Source organism: Peromyscus californicus, unplaced genomic scaffold, assembly GCF_007827085.1.
Source record: "Peromyscus californicus insignis strain IS unplaced genomic scaffold, ASM782708v3 Scaffold_6__1_contigs__length_162567912, whole genome shotgun sequence".
Classification (NCBI taxonomy): Eukaryota; Metazoa; Chordata; class Mammalia; order Rodentia; family Cricetidae; genus Peromyscus; species Peromyscus californicus.
Window position 1 is genome coordinate 88,736,746 of NW_026294584.1, and position 15,631 is coordinate 88,752,376.

The window sequence follows — 15,631 nt, forward strand, 5'->3', positions numbered from 1 at the left end:
GAGAAGGCAGACTCTGTGGAGGAAATAATGAAAGGCTGTACTTGCACAGTATCAGGCAGAAGGACGACTTTTCCTGATCTGGCCTACAGTTACCAGTGTCACATCTGAGTCACTTGTGCAGAACTCATTCCTTTTGGCAACTTCCCACACTATTTCACCTGAAGTTTTGCATTTCTACTTGCTCTAGGCTTTTAGAGTTTATTGTCTATGTTTTTCATTTTCCACCAGATATTTATCATGTTTTCCTATTTTTGAGCTCTGCAACTTGGTTCTACTTCTGATCTCTGACTATGTCTATTGTGGAGATGACATTTTTCTTCTTCTGTTTCCTGGAGGGCTGCCTTTTAATCTCCTTTATCATACTTGTTATCATGAGTAGAGTAGCTGCTACCCTGAATGTTTACAAGGCATAGTCAGTCACTGTGCTCTGAAGTCTAGGCTACGTGCAAGATATCTGGTGCAACTTATTCCTTCTATGTGTGTGTACCCTGATAATCTCCTCTCTTCCTTCTTGCTCTTTCCCCTCTTCCTTTTCCTCTTCTTTCTTCTTTTCTTCTCCCTGCTTTCCTCCACTTTCTCCTTCCTCTTCTATCCCTCCCCTTCCTCTTCTTCCTAAGTTAATGTTTTCTGGACCTTTCTCAATGAAATCTTGAGCATCTCCATTTGGTGTTGGGAGATTGGTGGTTGGCGTTGTAAGTGTGTGTGTGTGTGTGTGTGTGTGTGTGTGTGTGTGTGTGTGTGAGAGAGAGAGAGAGAGAGAGAGAGAGAGAGAGAGAGAGAGAGAGAGAGAGAGAGAGACTTAATATGGAATCCCAAGCCATATCCTCTGAGTAAACTTGTATGAAAAAGCTCCTCATGGGTCTTCAGCTTTATACCTTTGTATTATGCAGTCCAGACCCTACCAAACAAATCTTAACATGAAGCATTTCTCACAGCTCTTTCCCATCTTGAGAACTGAGTGAGTGAGCAAAATAATGAGCTACTGAAGTAACAAAACAAGGTGATCTTCAGACTTGCATCTTACAAAGTGATTTGAATGCTTGACAATGATGGAAGAAGACATATTCCCTGTGTGTGAGAGAACTGGCCTGAGGCACATTTGTCAAGCAGTTAGCCAGCTTGTCAGGGCCCTTATTTCCTGCATACTCATCAACTTTCCTGCTCCTGCCTCTAGGCTGTCCAGGTTCTTCATGTTCTATTAATTCTTAGGTCACAATTGATCCTCTCCTCTAGACACATTTGTTGTCCACCACTGACTTAAATAAGTTCAAGGTTCAAACAACTAGGATATTTTCAGGCATGTGTTTAACACCCAAGAGAAATGCATTTCAGAGTGTGAACTTGGGGAGCTGGAGTGTAGGGTCCTTTGGGATTGTGAGTCTATGAGGAAGAGGAGGAGAATTCTGTTAGAGTTTTAAATATGTTTTCTCTGAGTTTATTATAGAGGTAAGGATTCCAGAGTCTGATGGAGGGCCACTAAGTGGCTGTGTACCTAACGTGGAGGATGGCTCATGCACATGAGGTTATTGTCTTTCTGTGAAGGAAAGTAGTGAGGTCACAGGAATGCCATGACTATGTGCTCATGTGGAATAATTTAGTGTCTTGCAAAAGTCTTGTTGAAGCGTTTTTTTTCTCTGTTGATCTCCCATCCTGCTGGGAAGGCCCATATTTCTTTTCTCTAGGGATTTAAGATTATTTCTGCACAACCCTTGTCAAAAGAAATCATGTTAACTGAGAGGAACACATTAATAAAAACCCTGACTAGGGATTGGAATATATGCTAGATCATAGGCCTTAAAAATGCTGCTGCTGCTGGGCAGTGGCAGCACACGCCTTTAATCCCAGCACTTGGGAGGCAGAGCCAGGTGGATCTCTGTGAGTTCCAGGCCAGCCTGTTCTACAGAGTGAGATCCAGGACAGGCACCAAAACTACACAGAGGAACCCTGTCTCAAAAAAACAAAATAAACAAGCAAAAAAAAATGTGCTGCTGCCTTGAGAGGTCAAATGATGAAGACTTTAAGCGAAGCAACAGGCTAAGGTATACTGCAATAACAAACATACCCTAAAATGCTCGTGGCTAGGAAGAAGTCTATTTCTTATCCATGTACATCTGATGTGGGTCAGCTGGGGTTCTCTTCCAAAAAATGATTTTTTTAATAAGTGGTATAATCTCTGCCATTATCACTGATAAACACAAGTGGAATTAAAAAACACCATGAGTCTATGAGATCAGACTGTTGTGGGTTTGAATTCTCCACACAAGCTCATTCCCTGAAAATGTAAAATTTGAGGGGAATTAAATGATGCACCACCCATAAAAGCTTCTAATTCAGTGCCTGAGATACAGAAAAGACTCAATGTTACTTCCATTCACTTCCCCATCTGATTGTTAGATAAACATGTAGTGGATAATGAGAACAACATCACAATTCAGTGTGTCCTTTATATACCTTACATGTCTCTCGTGGATATCTGTGTGTGTGTGTGTGTGTGTGTGTGTGTGTGTGTGTGTGTGTGTGTGTATGTATCTATGTATATACACGTACACAGACACACATAGGAGAGTAAGAGATGCAAACTGCCAAACTTTCAGATTCATTCCTTCTGTCTGTCCTTTGGCTTATCTGTAGATTTCACATTGATTAATGTACACAGAAACATCTCTGACCATCAGAACTCTGAGCTGGAGAGGTAATCATGCTCCTCTTTCTAATTAACTGGCTATTCCTCAGAGTCACTTTAACAAGCAGAGAGATGAAACATTCCAATTATTTTTCTATAGCACTGTAATCCTTTTATAGGAGTGTTCCTGTGATGTCTGCGCTCCTAATCAGATACTGAAGAAAAAAAAAATACCAGTTTTGACTCAACAGGCTTCTCCTTTTTGCTCAAGAGGTGGGGAGAAGCAAGCCAGTCTGAGACTTGATTCTCCAGCAGCCGTGACTTCAGAAGGACGGTTTTGCTGTTGAGTTCTGAGGCCTCCTGCAACTGATCTGTTTCCTGTGGGGCCATTCCTGGCCATGGCATTTAGAATCAGTGACTGTTTTCCCTTCTGATGAACTTGACACATTGCAAAATGGGAGAGGATGGACGTGGGAGGGGAAAGCTAAGGGGCAAAGGAAGAAAGCAGGTGAGGTGGGGAACACAGATGCAGGGAAAGGAAAAAAGCGCGGAGCCCTGGCAGACGCTTGGCGAGCCCCAGTGCTTCAGCTCGCAAAAAGATAAAGCAGACCTGGAGAGATGGCTCAGCACTTCAGAGCATTTGCTGCTCTGGTGGAGGAGCAGAGTGTGGTTCCCAGCACCTACACTGTAACTTACAACAGCCTGTAACTCCAGCTCCAAGGAAACCAGCACCTTCTTGTCTCTGCACAGGCACACACACCCCACCCCTCCCCCACGCATCTTGAGCAGCTGGGGTGGAGGAAAAAAGCCTGGCTTAGCTTTGTGGACTTTAGGAGTTGATTTTTAAGACTTATGGTTACCATATGTAGTTATGTGCTTTTAGTTGCCAAAATAACTGTTCTGAGATTAAGAAATAAATGAAAGAACCAGGTGGAATCAGAAGCGTCATGTAAATATCAGTTATTTTTAGCCATTTTATAAAAATGAAGTCAGATACACATAGAGTCAGCTTGAGAAACAGCAGGAGAAACAAAGCTCGTATTCATTTAGGACACTTTCTGAATACATACTTTATATGGGACAAGTTTAGTGAAGGATCTGAGTCATTGGGTGTATAAACAGAAAGCAGGTCTGCCCTTCAGCTTCACATCACTCCATTTTTCTGTCTTGCAGAATGATTTCCTGCTGTCTGGGTTTCAGTTTCTGATCTCTCTGGCACACTTTGTTAATTAGTGAGCCTGTCTCTGTTCAGTGGGGTCCAGGCTTAATTACTTGGAATGTCATTCTCTTGCATCAGTCAGAGCACTTGCCTTTCTTACCACTCCCCCATCTCCTTGTGTCTAGAGTTGGGGCAGGAGTATGAGGAGACACAATGTCATGGCTCCCTTTTACACAGGGATGCTATCTCTCTCTTCTGGGCTGCTCTGTACCCCTGAACTACTGATTTCCTGTGGAGCACTGTGATCAGTTGATGATGGGCACTCAGTGTGTCCTTTTGGGGACATTTTATCTGACCTTCAGCTGGAGGCTTCCCAGTAGGGCCTTTAACTCGCAGCTCCTTAAATATTATGGCAGAAAGCAGCCAGACCAAGCAAGGGGAACTCTCCTCCACTGTTGGTGGGAATGCAAGCTTGTACAGCCACTTTGGAAATCAATATGGTGCTTTCTTAGAAAATTGGGAATCAACCTCCCTCAAGACCCAGCTATTCTACTCTTGGGCATATACCCAAGGAATGCTCAATCATACCACAAGGGCACATGCTCAACTATGTTCATAGTAGCTTTATTTGTAATAGCCAGAACCTGGAAACAACCTAGATGTCCTTCAATTGAAGAATGGATAAACAAAATGTGGTACATTTATACAATGGAGTACTACTCAGCAGAGAAAAATAATGACATCATGAGTTTTTCAGGAAAATGGATGGAACTAGAAAAAATCATCCTAAGTGAGGTAACACAGACTCAGAAAGACAAACATGGTATGTACTCACTCATAAGTGGATGCTAGATGTAAAGCAAAGGATAACCAGACTGCAACTCACAACCCCAGGGAGGCTACCTAGTAAAGAGGCTCCTAAGAAAGACACAGGGATTACCCAAAGACAGAAAAATAGATGATGAGATCTACATGAGCAAACTGGGGGTGGGGGGGTTAATGGAGGGCAAGGGTCAGGGGAAAGAAAGCTTAGGGGAAAGGGAGGTCCCTGCTGGATCAGGAGCAGTGTGGGAGAATGGAGAGGGAGATACCATGATGAATGAAGACCCCACCGGAATAGGAAGAAGCAGAGTGCTAGAGAGGTCTCCAGAAATCCCATAAAGATACCTCCACTGTAGACTGCTGGCAATGGTCGAGAGAGTGCCTGAGCTGACCTGCTCTGGTGATCGTATAGCCGAACACCCTAACTGTCATGATAGAACTCTCATCCAGTGTCTGATGGAAGCAGATGCAGAGATCCATGGCCAAGCTCCAGGTGGAGCTCTGGGAGTCCAATTGGCGAGAGAGAGGAGGGATTGTATGAGAGAGAGATATTGAGACCATGAGTGGAAAAAGCACAGGGACAAGTAGCCAAACTAGTGGAAGAGCATGAACTGTGAACCAATGGCGGAGGAGCCCCAATGGAACTGGACTGGGCCCTCTGGATAAATGAGGCAGTTGATTAGCTTGAACTGTTTGGGAGGCCCCCAGGCAGTGGAGCCAGGACCTGTCCTTGGTGCATGGGTTGACTTTTTGGAGCCTGGGGCCTATGCTGAGACACTTTGCTCAGCCTTGGTGTAGGGAGAAGGGGACTGGACCTGACTTGGCTGAATCTGCCAGGCTGGGCTGACTCCCCAGAGGAGACCTTGCCTTGGAGGCAGTGGGATTGGGGTGTGGATTGGGGGGGAGGGGTTAGGGGTTGGAGGAGGGAGGATGGGGGAATCCATGGCTGATATGTGAAATTAAGTTAATTATAAAATAAAATACTATAAAAAAAGAAAGCAGCCAGACCATTTGAGGACTGTTGCTCCCAATAAGGAATATATTTTATACTTGAAAGTGGGAAATTTTATCTTTTTTTTTCTTAGCTGTATCCTAAATTATTAAAATGAGGAAAGGAATGTATTTCTCTGGAGTTTAATATGGATATTAACAAGTAAATGTATAACATAATATTCACATATCTATCTGACCTACCTATTTATTAGTCTGTCATTCTACTCATCAATCACCTATTTACCTATTATGTGTTTGTCATCTATCTACCAAGTATCTATCTATAATCTATCATTTATCTGTCTATAAACCATATATTGTATTTATGATTTTTTGCTACAGAAAGTCTGAAAATTTTAAGCACAATTAATTTGAACTTTCTTTCTGTGAAATGTTTCCTGTCACTTTAAAGAATATAATGTGCATGATGCTCTATGTCTTTTTATAAACTTTTGGAAATTTTAAGCAACTACCAAGTGATGGTGATATTTCCCAAAGATGACTATGATTGGTAATACAGGAGATATCATGAAATGAAACATAAGACAGAATCTGGCCTAGAAGTTGGAGGTTTCTTGTGCTTGGCCTTAACCTTGATGAAATGAAGCTTTCAGTTGATGCTTTTGTTAAGTGATTAAAGGTAACGCCTTAGTCAAAATTATTATACTTTTGAGGTTCACTGTGAAGATATGGGAAGCTGACATGTAATGTTTGTTTGAGTGTATCTCTGGATTTGTAACCTTAGAATTGTCTTTTCCTTTAATGCTAGTGTTATGCCAGGACTTAATGCCAAGCTCATTTAGGACTTATTTCACAAGTAGGAGAAGAACATTGAATATATTAGGAAAGATCTATCCATCCCTTTCCTTTGTCTCCTTAGGCCTGTACTCATTGCTTTGTGATGGTTAGACCCAAAGCAATTAGACAAATGCCACTGAGGAATGCCCGTGGATGCAGGATCTTAGGTAGTAGTAGCATAGCATCCAATTCTAGGAAAAGGCCTAGAGTCACTACTCTTTAAAATTCTTTTTAAAGTGTAACCAACTTCTTTCCCATCTGTTAATAAAATTCTGTTTGAAACGTTCTTCAAAGACACCCACTCAGTAAACTACTTTCATCCAAATTAGAAAATTAGAGAATCTTAAAGTTGGAAGAAACCTCAAAAACTCTGTAGACTAGTGAACTGCCCTATCTTGAGCTTTCCCCAGCATCCTGCAAGTATCTTCCAATATCTTTCTGATCTTCCATCCTGATCATTCGTGGAACTCAGGCTGTCAAAAGCTGGGGCCTCATGAAGTTGGGGATTTTGTCTGCCCTATGGTGCTCTTGCCTTTGCAGCTTGAACCTGTTAGAAAGCCTCACATCAGGTTGGGTGTTCTACATGGAGGCACTTCCTATTCCTATCACCAATAGTTAGGCATGCTTGGAAATTGCAATGCCTGCTGCTGCTAAGAGCTAAGGAATCTGTTTCTAGACTTTTACAAGAGCTGTAACACTGGTAGAGTTAAGAGTTCTGATGCAGAGAGCCTGCATAAGAGCTGTAACCTTTGGAGGGTGTCACTTGTTGCTATTCCCACTCTGCTTGCTGCTGTTCAGTGCCTTGGGATATAAAAAATGTTGAAAACCAGCACCTAAAGAACTTTTCTTTGTGTACCTATGATTTCTATCTGGGTAGACCAGTTGGCTGGTAACATAGATATGATCTAATCAAACTTGAGTAGAGTAGGATCGTATCTCTTGTTAATTAAGACTTCTAAGTTTTCATTTAATCACTTCTTTACTTTTTTTTGTCAGATACTAAGTCATATTCTCTTTCTACCTACACATTTAAATTTTGAATATCAGGACAAAATTTTGCCTTGGTAAACACTAAATTACAGATTTTATTTTTTTTATAATCCTTTCTTATAACATAAACTATGCAGTCTGCCTATTATACACACATACACACACACATATAATTGTTAAGCTTTGTGTTTTAATTTTCTTTAATTAAAACTATGGTTTTATGTATTGATTTCTCCTATGGATTTACAATCATTTCTAGAATTTTCTTCTGTATGAAAAGTAGATTATATTTCTGCCTTCTTACCTCCTGCCCAAGAGAGACCTTTGGCAGATTTATAAATTTTTATATTTAGAAAAATTTGTTCATGATGCTGTACATCTTTATTTTTATATTTTAAGCATATACTATTCATTCTTATTTTTTCCATTCTTTTAATTCAAGAATTTAAATGCTTCTTTGTTTGATAACATCCACATTTCATATATGATATGTCTTTTAAAGTGATTTTTCTTCCTTCTAATTTAATTTTAGAGGATAGTTGTGGTAGCATTTTCAATTGTTTCTTTCATGTCCTCTCTTCCAAATTCTTTTAGAATGTTTGTGAGTGAGTTTTTGTCTTTTCTTGATAAATTCTAGGGATTGTATAAATGATTTCTAACCCTTACTACTGACTCAGTAAAGGAGTTATTTCCTCTTTTCTCTGTCTTTTGTACCTCTAGTCAGTGTGTGTGTGTGTGTGTGTGTGTGTGTGTGTGTGTGTGTGTGTGTGTGTGTGTGTGATGTGTGTGCATGTGTTTCCCTTCTTCCTCCCTCCCTGCTTCTTTCTCTTTCCCCCTCTATCTTTCTTTGTAAGATGTTTGTATGTTTGTTTGTTTTTTTTTTAATTTTTGCTTAGGGTCCTTTAAAATAAGACCCCTTTTCAGCTGACTGATGGCTAAGCCTACACATTTAACTGGCTTATCAGCTCTATTGGATCCAATTACTGCTTGCTGATCCAGATGTGGTCTTTTCATATTTTCTGAATGCTTATGCAATTAGGAGGATAGCGATGTGAGTAGTTCTGGCCACACAGGTGGCACAGCACTCACTGTGCCTTCCCAATCCTTTCTTCTTAACCATCTGTGGTGGCAGGTCTTCCACATGATCAAGCCACAGGTTGCTAGAACCACAAGATGGAAGCTGCATTGGTCTCTGCATCATAGTTACGACAGAGTGTGGGTTGAGTGAGAACTGAACTTCTGTTCTGCTAAGTCACTGAGCTGGGGTTTATTTGTTACCCAAGCTTAGAGTGACCCACCCAGACTAAAATAGTGGTCACTAGGCATTGTGACACAGAAGATTTGTGACAGGTAAGCTAAAAGAGCACTTGGTTCTCTTGGCACTTGTTGTTATTAATATGTAAGCATTAAGAGTACAGGCAATGTTGGCAAACCACTGGTTTTACACTAGTGGTGGCATTTTTTCTAGGTATCTTGATTTGAAATGTTATATATATATATATATATATATATATATGTATGTATTTTAAAAAACCTATTTCTTATCATGCTATTGAAGCGTGGTTCTCCAGAATGCAAACATGGATGCAATTTTTAATCCTTAGAGTGTCTTTGATTTTAGATTCAGCTGAGAGTTTTCAAAATAAAACAAACAAAACCCCTCAAACTCTAGAAAATCCGTTTTGCTTTTCCAAGGTCTGACCAAAGCCCCACTGGTTAGTCTTTCCCATTCACTCAGTGATTCTCTTTTCCTTTCTTCTCCCTCCCTTCCTCTCTCCCTCCCTCCCTTCCTCCCTCCCTCCCTCCCTCCCTCCCTCCCTCCCTCCCTCCCCTCCCTCTCTCCTTCCCTTCCCCACTCATTCTTTCTTTCAAACTCTGAATGCTGGAGACTTCTATTTAGCTCTGTGGCCAAATGTGGCTGATAGCTGCTTTCCCCAAACTGGGCTTCAGCAGTGGAAAATCTGTCCAGAGAAGAACTGGGCAGATTTTTAGCTTCAAGGTAATCCCGGGGCAGCTCATAGCTTTATCTCCTCAGATGCCTGCAATATGAATTGTTTGGAATAGTGATCAAGTGTGGCTTCCTAAATGATTTTGTGCCATCTATGAGTGAGACAGACTTTCATGATGCTTCAAAATTGTTCTTGATTTCTTGTAATCAGAGATAAGGGGCCAACTCCAGAGCATTTAAAAGCAAGGCCTATGGTTTGGTCTCAATTATAACTGCTGAGAGATGTGACTGATGAGCTCTATAACCTTTGGAAACTCGAGCTGGTACCAGCAGGCAACTGTACCTTTGGCTTGACTAGCAGTTGCCTGATTTGTCTCTAAAACCACCCAAAGTTAATGAAGTCACAGTGTTAAAACTTTTAGGAACAATGGACTGTTAAGGACATAAAATGCTGTTTTATTCTTACTGAAGAAGGTAGATGGCTGTTTCTGAAAGTAGCGTATTTTTGTTATTGGCCTCAAGATTGGGCTTTTTTCTCAACAATTCTCGCTCATATAAACCCCTCCTCTTTCTTGCTAATTGGACTCCCAGAGCTCCACCCGGGGCCTAGCCATGGATCTCTGCATCCAGATCCCTCAGTCATTGGATGGGGTTTCTAGCACAACAATTAGAGTGTTTGGCCATCCCATCACCAGAGTAGGTCAGTTCGGGCTGTCTCTCGACCATTGCCAGCAGTCTATTGTGGGGGTATTTTTGTGGATTTCTGTGGGCCTCTCTAGCACTTTGCTTCTTCCTATTCTCATGTGGTCTTCATTTACCATGGTCTCCTATTCCTTGTTCTCCCTCTAAAACACAGGGACAAATAGCCAAATGAATGGAAACACATGAACTATGAACTAATGGCTGAGGGGTCCTCAACTGGATCAGGCCCTCTGAATGGGTGAGACAGTTGATTGGCTTGATCTGTTTGGGAGACATCCAGGCAGTGGGACCGGATCCTGTGCTCATTGCATGAGTTGGCTGTTTGAAACCTGGGGCCTATGCAGGGTCGCTTGGCTCAGCCTGGGAGGAGGGGACTGGACCTGCCTGGACTGAGTCTACCAGGTTGATCTCAGTCGGCGGGGGAGGCTTTGCCCTGGAGGAGGTGGGCTGGGGGGAAGGTGAGGGGGCGGGAGGGGGGGAGAACAAGGGAATCCGTGGCTGATATGTAGAACTGAATTGTATTGCAAAATAAGAAAAAAAAAAAGATTGGGCTTTTTTTTTTTCTTCCCAAACTGTAATGATCTTTTCTTAGGCTAGAACTTGGCACTGGAGAGGGCTTTCAACTGCCCCTTCTCTTTGATCATCATAACAGAATAATTGCCATATACACTTGAATATTCTATTTATGTTAATGCAGTGGCTATGGAGAATGATACAGCAGCGTGCAGATTATACTCTTGCATTAAACTTGGGAAAAAGGAAGCTGCGTTGAAGTAATTTCATCTCATTATTTTTGTAATTATTTCCTTTTTGTTAATGCTTCTTGAGAAGTCATATTCAAAGCTGGTGTTTGTTGAACAAAATTGCTCTCTCTTGGGCTGGATCATCATCATAAAGCCCTCAAGGCCAAGAAACATTTAGTGTCAACTCTTCCGTGTTTGTAAGTGAGGCTATGTTTCTTCTCTTGGTAAAAAATAATTTAAACTAAACTAAGTTGGAAGCTTATTTTTCTGTGACTTTTAGGTGTGGTGATGAGCTGCTGTCCAAGGTAGGGGACATGCCTCTATTTTATGAATTATAGTTAATACAGGGCCGTTCTTGCTGGTTGATCCAGATTGTATGTCTTCTAATCCTAATGTTTTATTGATGGGGAAATGTCTTTTTGAATGCTGTGAAAATATGTTGCTATGATTGGTTGATAAATAAAGCTGTTTGGCCAATAGTGAGGCAGAATAGGGTTAGGCAGGACATTCTAACTAGAGAGGAGGAAGGAGAAAGGCAGAACAGAGGGGACGCTCCCAGTCACCACCATGAGAAGCAAGATGTAAAGATACTGGTAAGCCATGAGCCACGTGGCAAAGTGTACATTTATAGAAATGGGTTAATTTAAGATGTAAGATCTAGCTAGCAAGAAGTCTGAGCCAGTAGGCCATACAGCTCATAATTAATATAAGCCTCTGTGTGTTTATTTGGGTCTGAGCAGCTGCAGGACTGTGAGGACGCAGGAGCCGGGTGGGCACAGGAAAACTTCAACTACATTTTGTTGGCTTGCTTGTTTTGTTTTGTTTGTGTTGCTCTAAGGTCCCACTGTGTTGTGCAGCAATTCTGTCAGAATTGAAACATTCTCTCCTGAAAGGAGTTGGGCTAGGGGCTCCTAATGACTCAGGAAAAAAAATAAAGCTTACAGGATCAATAGGGCTTCCACCAAGACTATGCAATCAATAAGGAGGGCTGTGGAGAAGAGACTGATCAGCTGAGCTGCCTACAAGTCACACCGGGAGCTCCAGGGATGCAGCTTTTGAGAGTCAAGAGTCGTCATCTATCCTGGGTGGGCTTTTGCTCTTGTATCATTCCCTTTCTTGTGAGTACCTCCTCACTCAAGCAACCCCAGTAAACTTACTGGTTCACGAAGCTAGATATGATGGAATAATTTTTTGGTCTTTGCTGCTCTATCTGGGATAAATATATATTTGATTATATATCACCAAGAAAAATAACAGAACACATATTAGTCTGGCCTTGAAATCATAATCCCCCCTGCCTCTACCTTTCAAATGTTGGAATTAAATGTATGAACCACTACACTCACCTTCTATGCCTCAACCATTGACTGTGTTACCATACCCAGTTGCCAGCTGACTTTTAACATGGTCTCTGAAAGTAAACCAACCAACTAACCAATGAACCAACTAATCTATCAACAATTGTAGAGGGAAAAAAAAGAAAAGTGAAATTTGATTGGTGTATTTGCATGTTAATAAAAAACTAAAAAAATAGATTATCTCTGCATTAACGTCAACACCTCTCACTCCAATACTCAGGAAACATCAAGGAAGAGAGGGTGGAAAGAATGTAAGAGGGGAGGAGGGGGTGGAGTGAGGTGAAATAGTGGCCCTGAACCTGACAGGACTGTCACACTGTTGCACATGAACTCACAGAAGTTCTTCCTATCTGCATGAGACCTGCTCAAGATTAAGTCAGATAATAGTTCCAGCATACTAAGAGGTACAAGAGGCTTGCAGAACACCAAATATATTGAACCAGAAAAGAAAGTTCCCTGGGCCACATAATAATCAAAACACTAAACACACAGAACAAAGAAAGAATAGTAAAAGCTGCAAGAGAAAAAGGCCAAGTAACATATAAAGGCAGACCTATTAAAATTACATCTGACTTCTTAATGGAAACTCTAAAAGCAAAAAGGGCCTGGGAAGATGTCTTACAGATTCTAAGAGACCATGGATGGCAGTTGAGACTACTATACCCAGGAAAATTTTCAATCACCATAGATGGAGAAAATAAGATATTTCATGACAAAGCCAAATTTAAACAGTGTCTATCCACAAACCCAGTCCTACAGAAGGTACTGGAAAGAAAACTCCAACCGAAGGAGGTTAACTACATCTATGAAAACACAGACAATAAATAATATTATACCAGCAAAACCCTAAAAAGGGAAACACAAACACACACACACACACACACACACACACACACACACACACACACACACACAATATCACTATCACAACCACCAACAACATAATAACAGTAATTAACAATTATTGGTCATTAATATCTCTCAATATCAATGTATTCAATTTCCCAATAAAAAGACAGCTAACAGAATGGATATGAAAACAGGATCCATCCTTCTGCCGCATGCACAAAACACACTTCAATATCAAAGATAGACATTACTTCAGAGTAAAGGGTTGGAAAGAGATTTTTTTCAAGTAAATGGATCTAAGAAACAAACTGGTGTAGCCATTCTAATATCTAACAAAAAGACTTCAAACAAAGTTAATCAAAAGAGAAGAAGAAGGACACTTCATACTCATCAAATGAAAAATCAACCAAGATTTCCTTTTAAAAGGGCAGGCCTCCTCTCAGGGATATCAACCAGACATGGTGTATCAAGTTGCAATAAGACTAGGCACCTCTCTTCATACTAAGGCTGGATGAGGCAACCTAGTAGGAAGAAAAGGGTCCCAAAAGCAGACAAAAAAATCATCAGAAACAGCCCCTACTCCCTCTGTTAGGAGTCGCACAAAAGCACCAAGCTATACAACCATAACATATATACAGAGGGCATAGGTTAGACGCATGCAGGTTCCCTGATTGTTGGTTCAGTCTCAGTGAACCACTGTGGGTCCAGGTTTGTTGATTCTGTGGGTTTTCTTGTGGTGCCCTTGACCCTTCTGGCTGCTAAAGTCCTTCATCCCCTTCTACAGGACTCACCGAGTTCTGCTTAATGTTTAGCTGTGGACCTCTACATCTTTTTCCATCAGTTGCTGGGTGGATCCTCTCTGATGGTGATTACACCAGGTTCTTGTCTATGAGTATAGCAGAATATCATTAGGAATCATTTTATTTACTTTTATTCCCCCAGAAGTGTTTGGTTCTATTCCAGGTCTCTGGGTCATCTGGACCTCTGGTTCCTGGTCCTCCAGGTGGTGTCAGGGGTGAGCTCTCTCTTGTGGCATGGGTCTCATGCTGCACCAGTCATTGGTTGGCCACTCCCACAATTTCAGTGCCACCTTTACCCCAGCATATGTTGTAGATAGAACAAATTGTAGGTTAAAGGATTTGAGGCTGGGTTGATGTCTCAGTCCTTCCCTTGGAAGCCTTGCCTGGTTACAGGAGACGGCCAGTTCAGGTTCCATATCCCCCATAACTAGGAGTCTTAGCTAAGGTCATCCTAATAGATACCTAGGAGTTTCCACTGCACTAAATTTATACCTTAAACCGAAATTGCCCCCAATTCCAGTAGTCTCTCCCAGTACTCTCTCCCTCCATCCTCCCCACAACTGATTCCTCCTGTGCCTGTGTTTCTTATGTGTTCCATTCATAGTCTTCCAGGCAAAGCCTTAAAGACAACAAATGCTCTCCAGGAATGCTAACAGTTGAGCTAGCACTACATAGTACAAAAACTCACATCTTAGAATTAGAAGCATATTTTGGCTCTGCTGCTCATTACATGAGCAAACAAACAAACAAACAAAAACAAACAAACAAACAAAAAACCCAGGTGACCCTGGCCTGTTTTCCCACCTGTCAATGTTGTAATAAATCCTTACATGTTTGTGTGTGTGCATTAAACTGTCTGATGCTTTTAAATGCTCAAACTAGTGACTAAAAACAATCCTTTCTCTTGCTTTCCTCACAGGTCATGCACATATTAGCTTTGGTTATGTTCTTATCAGCAGTTGGACTCTACAGCACTCGGGCCCCCTGGTGAAGTGACTGATGATGGGTGTGTTTGGAGAGAGGAAGGTGGAAAGAATTCTAGGTTCTAGAGGGGGTTTTCTGAAAGGACTGGGTGTGTTGTCGTAGATTAAGCCTTGTCTAGTGTGAGGTAGGATAAGAATTGCTGATGGACTGCAGTGAGGTTTGCACTTATTTCATGTGTTGCTGTAGTGGTTTTAAGTGGATCATTTTATTATGACATCTTTGACTGTGTTCTAGAATACAAACCACAAAATTTGCTTTTGTAAAGGGTCCATTATTGGGCAAAACTGGCATTGTCTTTGTAGTGGGCTTCAGGGTGCATTTGGATAGTGTGAATGCCAAGAATCAGGGTGTGCCAGTCAGGGTTCTCTTGAGACACAGAATGGACAGAACAAATATATATATTACAACAGAGTTGCATTGGATTAGCTTTTATGATGGGAACTGTGGCCATTGGCACACAGGAGATGCTGAGAGCCCCACAGATGCTCAGTCCATGAAGCTGGACGCCTTAGCCACTGAAAGCCTATGTGGAAGGCCTAGATGATTCTTGGAGAGCCAGCCACTGGTCTTACTCCATGCTGGAAGACAGAAGAAACTGTCCTGATGATATCAGAAGATGCCAGTCGCTCCAGCACCCAGATGACTCGTCAGCAAGAAGGAAATGCAGGTAAGCAAGTAGCACTGTCCTGGCCCCTCTTTACATCTGGGCAGCTCTCAGAAGGTGCTGCCCACTCTCAGGGATGGACTTCTTCCCGCAGTTAGTCTTTCCTGGGGATTCCGTTACAGCCTCACCCAGAGGTGTTTCTTTTAGTTGATTCAAGAGCCCACCAAGTTGACAAAAACGACAATCACAGCATGACTC